This window comes from Lygodium microphyllum, chromosome 24 (assembly GCF_053477565.2).
Source record: "Lygodium microphyllum isolate KBCC chromosome 24, Lygodium_microphyllum_v1.1.10, whole genome shotgun sequence".
NCBI lineage: Eukaryota > Viridiplantae > Streptophyta > Polypodiopsida > Schizaeales > Lygodiaceae > Lygodium > Lygodium microphyllum.
Genome location: NC_141158.1, coordinates 99176549 through 99188961, shown reverse-complemented (window position 1 = coordinate 99188961; position 12413 = coordinate 99176549).

The window sequence follows — 12413 nt, the reverse complement described above, 5'->3', positions numbered from 1 at the left end:
GATTCATGTGGGAGTCAGGGTTTGGTGCATGTATGCAAAATATGCCTTCTCGCGTGGGGATTTTAGGTGGGAATAGTGAATCGAGCAACAATTTGCTATGAATTATAATTGCAATACTAAAAATCACCAAAATCTAGGAAATCCTATTATTGATGAGTCACGTGTCAATAATGCTCCAATCTTTAGCCCTCAAAGTGGAGGTTTTTGCTCCATTTTGCATGCTTTACCCACAATGGATATTCATCCTACAACTACAATATTTCTATTTCAAGACCCGATTGTGCATTCCATGGGAAGTCTTTCTAAGGTGTGTGAGCAATGTTCAACTAAATTGTGGAGATGTGAGACTCAAGTGCAAGGATCAATTTTGTTTGGTAAACATTGTTGTCAGAATGGAAAAGTAATGTTGCCACTGTTGCAACATCCACTGCAACCATTGCATGATTTGTTGCATGGCATACATCCTCAAAGTAGAGTATTCAAAGATAGTATATGGGCATATAATAGTGCTCTTGCATTTGTGTCACTTGGTGCCAATGTTGATGAGTTTTTGTCTATTGCAGGAATTATTATACCTCTAGAGTACATGGCTCCATTTATCATCATATAGGCCCTCTACTTCCTAATGTGCAACGACAGGAAAGGCCAAGATTTGCATACTTTATGTTGATGATACTAAGCATGAGTTATCTAATCGATTGGGTGTTATGCCTAATTTATTACCAAATTTACTTGGGGATCTTCAGTCTATGATGCATCAACACAATGTGTATACACAAGCTTTTAGATATGTGGATATGCAATTGCAAAACAATCCCTTGCATGATTTAAGAATGACTATTTTTGGAGTTCAAAAGGCTAATAGACAGTAGTCAGCTCCAAAGGCAACTAAAGTTGCGACTATCATGCCAAGATAAGGTGATGAGAATACTCTTGATCATCGAGACATGCATGTTATAGTTGAGATGGATAATTTTTTGCTATTTCAAACTTGCATAGGGCGTGTATGTCAATGTTATATGTTCTTCTTTTTCCTATGGGTGATGATGGCTGGCATATAAAGATACATTATAGCAATGTTGATATTTCAATTAATATACATGCATTGTCTAATAAGGACCGTGTTACTTAGATGCAATTTTGTGCATTTTGACTACAAGTGCATGAGGACACTGGGGTGTGCATGTTGCGTGTGGTGGTCGATTGTTGCAACAACTTGTTGTTGATTCTTATTGTAGTATAGAGCAATGTAGATTGGCTTGGTGTCATTCAAATCAATCAGTTTTACGCTTGCAAGTTTATAAAGGCTTGGTAGATATGATGGGAGTGATGGATAATGGGACAATACAAGTTATTAGTGCCTCTATTGGTAAAAGGGTGGTTTTGCCATCTTCTTTTACTGGTGGGCCAAGACACATGTATCAGTTGTATCAAGATGCCATGGCTATAGTGCAAAGTAAGGGGAAACCTAATCTCTTTATAACAATGACATGTAATCCAAAGTAGCCAGAGATAACTAATGCTTTGTTTCTTGGACAGCAGACTGATTATGATCGACTTGATTTGACTGCTCGGGTCTTTCATTAAAAACATGCTGATATGATGCATACATTGTTGAAAGGGAATTTGTTTGGAAATGTTGTAGGCTATGCTAGTGTGATTGAGTTTCAAAAACGAGGGCTACCACATTCTCATACTTTGCTAATTTTGGAGCATCCTTTTAAACCCTCTGAAGCATGACATTATGATAGATTTGTTTGTGCCAAGTTTCTTGATAGAGCAAGGTTTTCAGCTTTGTTTGAAACTATCTCAAAGTGCAATGTCCATGGTCCTTGCAGTGCATTGAATCCCAGGAGGCCTTGCATGCATGATGGTCAATGCACTAAAAATTTTCATCGGAGGTTTGTGAATGTGACAACTGTTGATAGCTCTGGCTATCCTATTTATAGAAGATGGGATGATGGAAATAGAGTCACAATAAAGGGTAATACTATTGATAATCGATGGATTGTTCCATACAATCCTTACTTAAGTAAAAAATACAATGCACATATAAATGTTGAGGCGTGCTCAACAATGGCAGATGTTAGGTATTTGTATAAGTATATATACAAGTGACATGATCGTGCAACCATTAAATTTTTTATTGGAAGCTCAGGGTTGAATGGTACAAGCATCCATGAAGTGGACAAGATTGAGAGTTATTTAGATGCATGATATGTTTCTACTTCAGAATCATGTTGGTGAATATATGACTATGCATTGCATAATGAGAAGCTTGGTATATAGCATTTTTATGTGCACTTTCCTCGTGAGAATTATGTGGTGTTTCAAGATACATCAATATATTAGATATTATGCAAAATGAAGATATCAAGAAAACCACTCTTATAGAATGGTTTACATGCAATTGTATTCATCCAGAGGCTCGAGCTATTTGCTATCAAGACTTCCAAGTGTATTGGGTGTGGAATGAACAGTTGAAAGGTGTGGACGAAGAGAAAGTGTGAAAATACATGTGGTCGAATATAATTTGTGATGCCTATGTGTGGGGAGAGTTATTACTTGAGAATGCTCTTGACAATGTCTTGGGGATGTACATCTTTTGAGGATTTGTGTAGCATTGGCAATGTGATATACAATACTTTTAAGGAAGCGTGTGTTGCAAAGGGCATGTTAGAGGGTGATGATGAGTGTGCAATGTGCTTGGAAGAAGCTGCCTCTGTGCAGATTGGTGCTCAATTGCATGCTTTGTTTGTTGCAATTTCGGTCTTTTGTGAGCATGCTCAGCCTGGTTAGCTTTGGGATAGGTTTATGGCACCAATGGTAGAGGATATTCTATATAAATTACAGCTAGAAGATGTGAATGTATCTTCTATAATTCTACAATAAGAGGCATCAAACAAGGCTTTATTGCATCTTCAAGATCTTTTACAACAACATGGGAGAAGATTATTTGACTTTGATGGATTGCCAGAACCTCATCAAACAAATTCTCAATTATGTGCTAACCCTATTTTGGAAGATATGATGTGTTGGAGCAATGTAGAGTTTGTGTTTCTATGGAGGCAATGTTGAATGATGGACAGAGAGTTGCATATAATGCATTTATAGATGCTATTGGTGCAAACTGGGGGAGATTTTGTTTTTTCTGGGTGGTCTCAATGGGTCTAGGAAGACATTTCTTTATAAGTATGCTAGGTTATGGAATGATCATTGTATAGCATTAGTAAGGGCATCATCTAGCATTGTTGCTTTGCTTCTACAGGGTGGTCGTACTGCTCACTCGAGGTTTAAAATTCCATTAGATCTAAGTAATCGATTCACCTGTAATATTATTGTTTAGAGTGATCTTGCTCAACTATTGAGATGGTCAAGCCTTCTTTTGTGGGATGAGGCTCCCGTGATGCACATGTATGCATTTGAAGTGGTTGATAGAACTTTAAGGGATATTATGAGTTGTGATAAACCATTTGGTGGAAATGTCACTTTACTTGGAGGTGATTTTAGATAGATCCCACATGTCGTGATGAAGGGCTCCCATGAAGATATTGTTAATGTGATGCTATGTTACTCTCATTTATGGCAGTATGTTAAGGTGCTAAGGTTGTCTCGGAATATGCGAATGTCAACCATTGGTGATGTAATGGATAATGGGTTTATTAGTTGGATTCAAGGAATAGGGGATGGAGTGGGTATTACAAAGAATTGTGATAAGTTACATATTCCATTTGGCATGGTATTGAAAGGACACTCCATTGAAACATCGGTTGATAGTGTGTATAGTGAAGCATACACAATGAGAGACTTTGGAGCATATTTCAACGAGCGTGCTATCCACACAATAGCAACTTGCTTCTTGAGTAAATCAATTAGAGGTGCAACAATCAAAGCATAATCCTTGATAAAAATCATGTACCATCCAGTTAAGCCCAAAAACCTTTGGACTTTCTTAACCATTATTATCCCTGGTAGGGTCTACCACAATCCCTTTATTAGATACGATAAATCCAAGACACTCAACGTGTCTCTTGAAGAAGCCACATTTCTTATTCTTCACATAAAGCTTGTGTATCCTCATTCTTTTGATGACAACTTGGAATTGCGGGTCATGATCCTAATCTTTCTTTGAGTAGGTTAGGATGTCATTGAAGAAGATAAGGAAAAAGCCATTAAGATAGGGCCAAAAAATGTCTTGCATTAGCTTGTTGAAGTTTGCAGGCATATTGATTAATTCAAAAGGCATCACAATGAATTTGTAATTATTGTACCTTGTGTTAAAGGAAATTTTTGGAATGTCTTCTTCTTTGATCCTATTCTGGTAATAACATGATCTTAAATTAGTTTTTGAGAAGATCTTTGCACCTTAAAAATGGTTAAGTAGTTGATCTATCCTTCTAATTGGATACTTTTTCTTGAATATCACCTAGTTTAGCCCACAATAGTCGATGTAGAGACGAAGGGTCCCATCCTTCTTCTTTTGGAATAACATTGGGGCTCCCCATGGTGAATTACTTGTCTTGGTGTATCTTTGATCCAAGATTTTCTTGAGTTGTTCTTTCAACTCAATGGCTTCTAGAATAGACATATGATAGGTCATTTTGCTACTAGAGTAGCTCTTGGTATTAGCTTAATTTAATGAACAACTCCTCTTTGTGGGGAAGTTCTATCAACTCTTTCAAGAATACATCTACGTATTCCTTTAACCAAGATGGTCCTTCTTCAGCTTTCTTTCCTTGCTCAATCTTATTAAGTTTGATTAGGTAAATATGTAGTCATTTTCTTAGCCTCTTCACAATCTGAGAAGCTTTTGCTAGTCGGATTCTAGGGTTCCCAGCTTCTTCCTAAGTGGTTACTAACTCTCTTTTTTTATCTTGGAACGCGACTTTGGCCTTCTTGTAATGAATATGAGCATCACTAGGGATTATCCAATCCATCCCTAGTGAACACTTGTAAGCTCCTAGATTCATAATTGTGAACCCCATATTGGAAAGATTGCCTCTTAAGTGAAATTCCACTTTTCTAATCTATTGAGGAGAAATTACCTCTTTCCCATTTGCTAATTCTACTAACAACTTTGATGCAGTTGCAATGTCTATTGCTAGTATTTTTGCAAACTTCAGTGATATAAATGAGTGGGTGCTTCCACTATCAATCCAAATCTTAAAGGCTTTACCTTGATAGGTTATCAAGGGTTGGATCACCAAGAATTGGCTATTTGGGCCCTTCTTGTTGAGGGAAGCATGTACTATTGTGCTTTACATGTCTCTCTCTAAAGTGGGATCTTGGCCTTCATCTATTTTCTGATCCCTTCCCTTGAAGGTTACTCCAGCAACCTTCCCCTTTGTTATTCAAGCTGCTCGATTCTAGCCACGAAATTGTCTTTAGTGTATTGTTTAGCCTAATTTTGGGCATTGTCTTTTGAAGTGGTTAGGCTCCTCACAATGGAAATACCTTGAAGCTTCCTTATTGCCAATTGTAGGTATAAAGTTTCCAAGTGTATTTGTCTTTGCCCTCTCCTTTAACTGGTCCAATATTATCCTTGGATCCTCTTGACATATCCATGTAGTCCTTTGTATAGAGCATCTTGTCCCCACCAAAATTTGCCACTCTTGGATATTTTTTGAAGCTCTTGGACAATGGCCCTTGCTCCAATTAATGTGTCTTGTAAGTCAAATGGGTGTATTTCTTGAGATGAGTATTCAATGGAGGGTTTAATCTATGGAGCAAAACTCTTAAGGATTTTCAAGAATTGAACCCAGATTTTAATTTTACAACGTAAGTCTAGAATAAAAATACACAATCTTGCAAAGAATTTGAGACCCTTTTCCCTTATTCATGGTTGCAATAATGCTAGCCAAATTTTCTTTATTACATCAAGTAGAGATTATTAAGATCAAGCTAGGAAGATTTTTGTTACAACTTGTTAGCTGTTGACCTGACACACTATGTTTGCCCTCAGCATGGTTTAGAGCCTTAGTCTTTACTATTTGTTATATGAAATTGTCTTAAAATGCCTCATGAAGCGTAGTTTATAGGCAGTTGTAAAAACATGACGTGATGAGACACACGGTGTCATTCTCGTTTTTGGGCTCTTCTCTGATGTTTATGACCTGTGTATAATGGATTCTCATTAATATATAGCAGATCTCACAATTGGTGCCCTCATTTATTATGTTCTTGTTCTATTCTTAGCATGTTCTTTGTGTTCTACTTCTCATTGTCTGATTATGAGTGTTGAAGTTTGAGTTCTTATGTCTCTATGTGATTATCTTTGAGTTTCTATGAGTTTTTGCTATAAAATTAGGTATTCTTTCCATGAAACACTATCTGACATTTTATGTATTCTGCATAGATAGGGCAACAACACTTTGGTAATCTTGCCATGCTTTTTGAAACTCTAGTGTGGAAGTTTAATAACAAAATGACTTCAATTGATGCCAAGAAAAAATGACTTTGTTTTATGGACAAAAAATGAATTTGCTATATGAAGTTCAAAGGGGATACGCAGCAACAATTGTTGAGGTGAAGAGATACACTTGAGATTTTGCAAACCTCTTTGTAACATGTGAGACATTGGACCAATTGAGGTAGCAACTAGAGTGAGCTATGTATGGACAAGGGACAGAGCATCTCGAAAATTAAATCTTGATTGATGAAGAAACATTTATCATTTTTGAGAGCATGGCTCCTACCCAGATATAGATTTTGGCCAAGAAAGAGAGAGTAGCCAATGACTATGCTTTGGGCCATGCTCAAATGCAATGTGTGCTTTTTCTGTAGGGGTAATTCTCTCTTCCAATGGGGCTTCCATCATGGCTCTTTGTTTTTTGGTATTTATGTCTTTTTCTCCATAATGGTTCTTTGTGCGGTTGGTGGTCTTGTGGTGACTTGGAAATTGAACACTTTTGTACAAAGACCTATGTCATCTTGCATTCACTTGGAAACTCATGAGAGTACATGCAAGTAATATGCTTCAACCATAATGAACAAATGCAGCTCAAAGAGACATCACTTATCTGAATCCCATAGTGTTGACTTCAATAGTATCATCTGCACTTGATTATCATTGCTTGTGTGTGTGATGACTTTGCTTTTTTTGGTATTATTTATACGTAGTCACAAAACACATTGTTTATTTATGTACACATTTATGAATCCATGTCACTTCGTGAAGATAAAAACCAATTGTAGAACTCATGATTGTACTAGAGTGTGGCATACATATCTACTAATCATGGTAGGCTACTCAATAACAACAGATATTTTGCAACATCGAGCAACATTGAGTAGCATGGTGTCTTGTCTGAGTCTACTAGCAACATATAGCTCCTCCTTAGTGAGAATTTTATCAATCAGAGATTTCTCTTGGCTAGCTTCAGCTAAGTCTATACCTCAAACTGTAGTCAATACCTTGAAAGGAAGTTGACACCACATAGGTCAGGTCTCTTTGAGAGCGCCGCCATTTGGCTAGTCGCTCCTTTGAGACTTTTGTCATAATCTGGGCTCCAAGTTCCATTATAGTGCAATTTTCAAACCAATGTTTTCAAATTGACTTTGAATCTCTAATTCTCGCTTCATTGAATGTCACAGTTTGCATGCATTCATGTAGGAGCTTATCATATACTACAACAAAAAGGCCTCATAAACGCACTTTTAGACACGATTTTTGAATATAGAGAAAATCTTACGAGCACGTCTATTCGCTCGTCTATTTGCACGTCTACCGTGTCGCGTCTATAATCGCATGTATAAATGAATTTACATGCAAAAATAGACGCGCAATAGACGCACATACACACGCGTGGATACATGCACATAATAAACCAAAATTGCTATTTATTTAATTCATTTTGTGCATCTATTAGCACGTCTATGTGGCAGTTATACGGGCATATAGACACGCTTATAGACGCACTTTTACAAGCACCCGTAGACGCGAATGGAAAACAAAAAATCTCATTTTTTATAAAAATATTTAATTTCTTTTTTAAATCTGAATTATGAAACGTGTGTATAAGCGCATGTACTCTGCACTGTAGACGCGCGTATAAACGCGTATTTTCTGCAATTTAAACGCGCAGATAGATGCGCAAAACAGAACTGGAAAAAAAAACCCGGAGAGCATGCAACCACATGCTCTCTGGGTTTTTTTTCCCCCTCCCATACATCAGATTGTGCATTTGGAAAAAAGACAATGGATCTAAAAGCACGAGAATTGAAAATAAAAGTCCATGTATTCATTATAGATCAAAAGCATTTACATGGGAAGTTTAAGTACTTGCGACCTAAAGCGTGGCCGCAAGCAGTAGGCTCAAAGATGGATCATACATATACAAGAAAACAAGGCCATAGAGGAGGTATGGTGCTCCTCTACAAATCTGAAGAAGAAACATCTTCGCTAGTACCACCATGGCTACTAGCGTTGCTATCCCCCTTCTCGTTATGCTCCATATCCGGGTTCGCCTACAAACAAAATGCTTACATAGACATGGTGGAGAAAAAGTTATAATTAGCTATACTTTTAATAGGAAAGTAAGAAAAACATACCTCCTCTGGCTGTTGAATCCTCATGGCCCAGTTGTGTTGGTCCTCAGTGATGAGACTCTCCTCATAGAAGTGAAGTCATGTGGCTACGAGGTTATGGCCTCAATGATAACTTACCTCTCTAGGAGTAGGTATCCTACCAACGATAGTACTCTGCAAAACAATTATGATATATACAAACAATTATGAGTCACAATATATTAGAATAAATTATATAAAGAATTGAAAGAAATATAAATTTTAAAAAACTAAAAATCAAAATATACTTACAAAATCTGCCTCTCATGACTCTCTGCCGCCCAATCCGTAATGCGATGATCCCAGGGTTTCCATTTGGATCCGTCGCGCCTTTGCGTGCTGGAGACTCTTCACTTTCTCTGCTACTTTCTTCTTGGCTTTCTTCCACTCTATGCGGTGGCACATAGGTGGTTGGCTATAGGCTCCACACCCCTCCTCCTGCCTTCGCAGTGAGTCTCTCGCACGTGTCATGAGGTGGGATCTTTTGTTGTGAAGCATATCCCTCACTTTTGTGCATCCCCAATCATCCGAGAATCGCTGACCCTCAGGATTTGGATACCTTCTATGGACTGCCCTCAACACCTCCTGCCACAAGCCACTTTTCTGATTTTTAAAGGCAATGAAACAATCTTTATACGTCGTATACACGATGCTCCTCATGTACGCCATTACATCCCTTCCTTCATCATCATGGAAGATGCCACCAGCATCTGTAACTATATAGTACTGGAGTACAAGCTCCTCTACGTGATCTACTGGTGAGGGTGATCACTCGCCACCTCCTAGGCAACCCCCACACAAGCCTCGTCCTCCCCCTCGACTCTCTCTCCGCCCTCTTTGTCAACTACCCTCTGCCTCGCTGGATGCACGTGCTTCTGCAGATGCTTGTGCTTCAGTTGATGCACATACAGGTGTTGCACGTGGAGTACCTGCATATGGAGTACCTGCATGTGGAGTTTGGGAAGTAGTGCCAGGCAAAGACATCAGAGGCGTTCCAGACATGACACTGAACACCTCGTCCGCTGTGGGAGAGTGGCCAAGGTGTCTGGTCATCTCTCCCATGAAGTCTTTCCTACTAGGAAAACCTCCAAAAAATGCATTGATCCCCTGCAAAACGAGGCCAATGTATCATTCATGCGATCCAAATCCGGGTCATTGCTAGATGAACCAGGATACGACATCTGCAAAAAAAACACAGGAAAAAGACAAATTTGTTTGCATACAAAAAATAATATATTACCTACATTTTCAAAGAGCTTTCTTTAGACATTAAGCATAAAACTTAAGTGCTAATGCTTCTCATAAATAGGAAAATTGATAAACACAAACATGGGATTGGTCACATTCATCATTACAAAAATATATTGTTTTTTATCAGAGCTAGGAGAGCTGGCGCATGTATAACCGTGTCTAAATTGTAGGTTAGACGCGCTCTCAGACGCGATCCTAAAGTCAACCTTCTGTTCAGGGCATCTATATTCGCATCTAAGATGCAGTACAAACGCGCTGTTAGACGTAAATTCCAGGTCAATCTGCGTGCGCGTGTATCATCGTGTGTAGATTGACCAGTACACGTGCTCTAAGAAGCACCCTCAGACGCAATGAGAGGAAAAAAAATTTCGCGTCTATACCTCGTCTACACTGAAATGTAGACGCGCTAGCAGGCGCGCTCAATCGGCTGATTTTAGCTCGACGACCACCATTGATGATTTACAAAATGCAATATATAATGAAATCAGAAATCCTAATACACAGACAGAGCAGAGAGAGAAAGAGAGAATCAAAGAGAGAGAGAGAGAGAGAGAGAGAGACTCACCTTAGGTGTTTGGTGTGGCGGGTGGTGGCTCTTCTTCCTTCTCCTTCTTCCTCTCCTTGGTAAGTTACCCTCCCTTGATGCTTGCTTGCTTGCTTGCTGATTCTTCTTGTTCTCCTCTCTCTTGTTCTCTCTTTCTTCCTCTCCTTGGCTCTCCTTTTTTCCTTCTTGTGTGTTTGAAATGAAAGAAGAGGTGAGTCACGACGAGGTGAGGCATGAAGAGACTGCATATCGGCTAAACTCAAGCTTCAGAACCGCAAAAAACGCAGGAAAGGAAAGACGCAGTTTGAAAAGAAATGATTTAAGTATGGTTTGAATTTTGACGTGTGTGTCTATTTTTGCGTGTATATGCGCGTCTATTGTTCATGTAGATGTGAGTATAGATGTGAACATAGACGCGCAAGTAGACGCGCATAGAGACGTGTACGTAAATGCGGATATAGACGTGCATTTAGGCATTATCATAATTTTTTGTTTTTAAGATAAGTTTTGATAGTGAATTCTTATCATAAGTTTTAATGTATTTATGATGATTTTTGTGTATTTAAAATTGAGATCTTAGAATAATTAATACGCTAGCTTTAAGTTTTTATGTAAACATATGAATGACAAATATTTTGATGTTGTCATGAATTAGGTTTAATCATGTCGTCGTCATCACCTAGTGTGGTGCATGCTAATGAGTCAATGAGCACATCCTCAAGTGAGGATGAAATATTGCGTCTTCATAATCGAGATGCATGGCTACAACGAAAAATTAAATGCATGTGTGATCGTTGTCGAGGGTATATTTTTCGAGCACATCGAATTGCAATGTCACACCTCAACTTGTATGGAGAATGGGACCAAGAAAAATCACCGGTATTCATTTGTTTTTTTTACCACTAAGATTGCTAGTTTATGTTACGAGAATTATATATCAACGTACATGAAACTCCCTTTTGTGGTTGAGCAGGATGCGGTACCACATCCTCAGATGCTTCCTCCCGGGTGTTGAGAGGCTACAAAATGTCGATGCGAGGAGGCAGAGTCTTCAAGAAGAGTAGAGATTGATGACCATTATAGTAACCCTCATGAAATGCCCCATCAAGTCGTAGAGGGTGAGAATTTGGACAACATGGTACACCATCTATTTTCGCAACCGGTTTAGGGAGAAGGTCACTCTATGAAGCCAGATGATCCACTATATGTAGCATCATCTACTCCGTTGTATGAAGGTTGTACGCACTCCATTCTTCGTGCGTCCCTCGAGATACTTAACTTGCAAACAATTTATGGATGGAGTAATGTCAGTTTGGATGCATTATTGAAGTAGGTATCAATTCAGTTTGGCTTATGAATCATAATATTAATTGTTCTATTTTGAAATCAGACAGAAATATATGTTGGTGGTTTTTTAACTCACTTTTAAAAATATATATAGGTTATTATCACAAATGCTTCCAAAAGGAAACAAATTGCCAACTAAGAGAGAGCAAGCAAGACATTACTTGATATCTCTGGGAGGCCTCGATTATGTCAAGATCCATGCATGTGTCAATGATTGTGTCTTATTTCGTGGGATCCATAAGTTCGCACGAGAGTGTCCTGTTTGTGGCGAATCAAGATACGAAGTTGAGATGAAGTCAATGAATGTGCCTCGTAAGGTTTTGCGACATTTTTTGATTGTTCCACGTATAAAACTTATGTTCAAGTGTAAGTCTATTGGAAAGCTCATGTCATGGCATGCTAGTCATCGTTCAAGTGATGGAAAATGGAGGATCCTTGCAGACACACCGGCATGGCAACATATAAATAATTTGTGGCTAGTTTTCAAAGAAGAGCCAAGAAATTTGAGATTTGGTTTAGGTATGGATGGAATCAATCCATTTGGCATCAAAAGCACATCATACAGTGTATGCCCAGTGGTATTGGTGAACTATAATATTCATCCATCCATGGCAATTAAAAAGGGACATGTAATATTGTCCCTTCTGATTCCTGGAAAGCACAAGGTTAAAAACATGGACATTTACTTAGAGCCTTTGATTGAAGA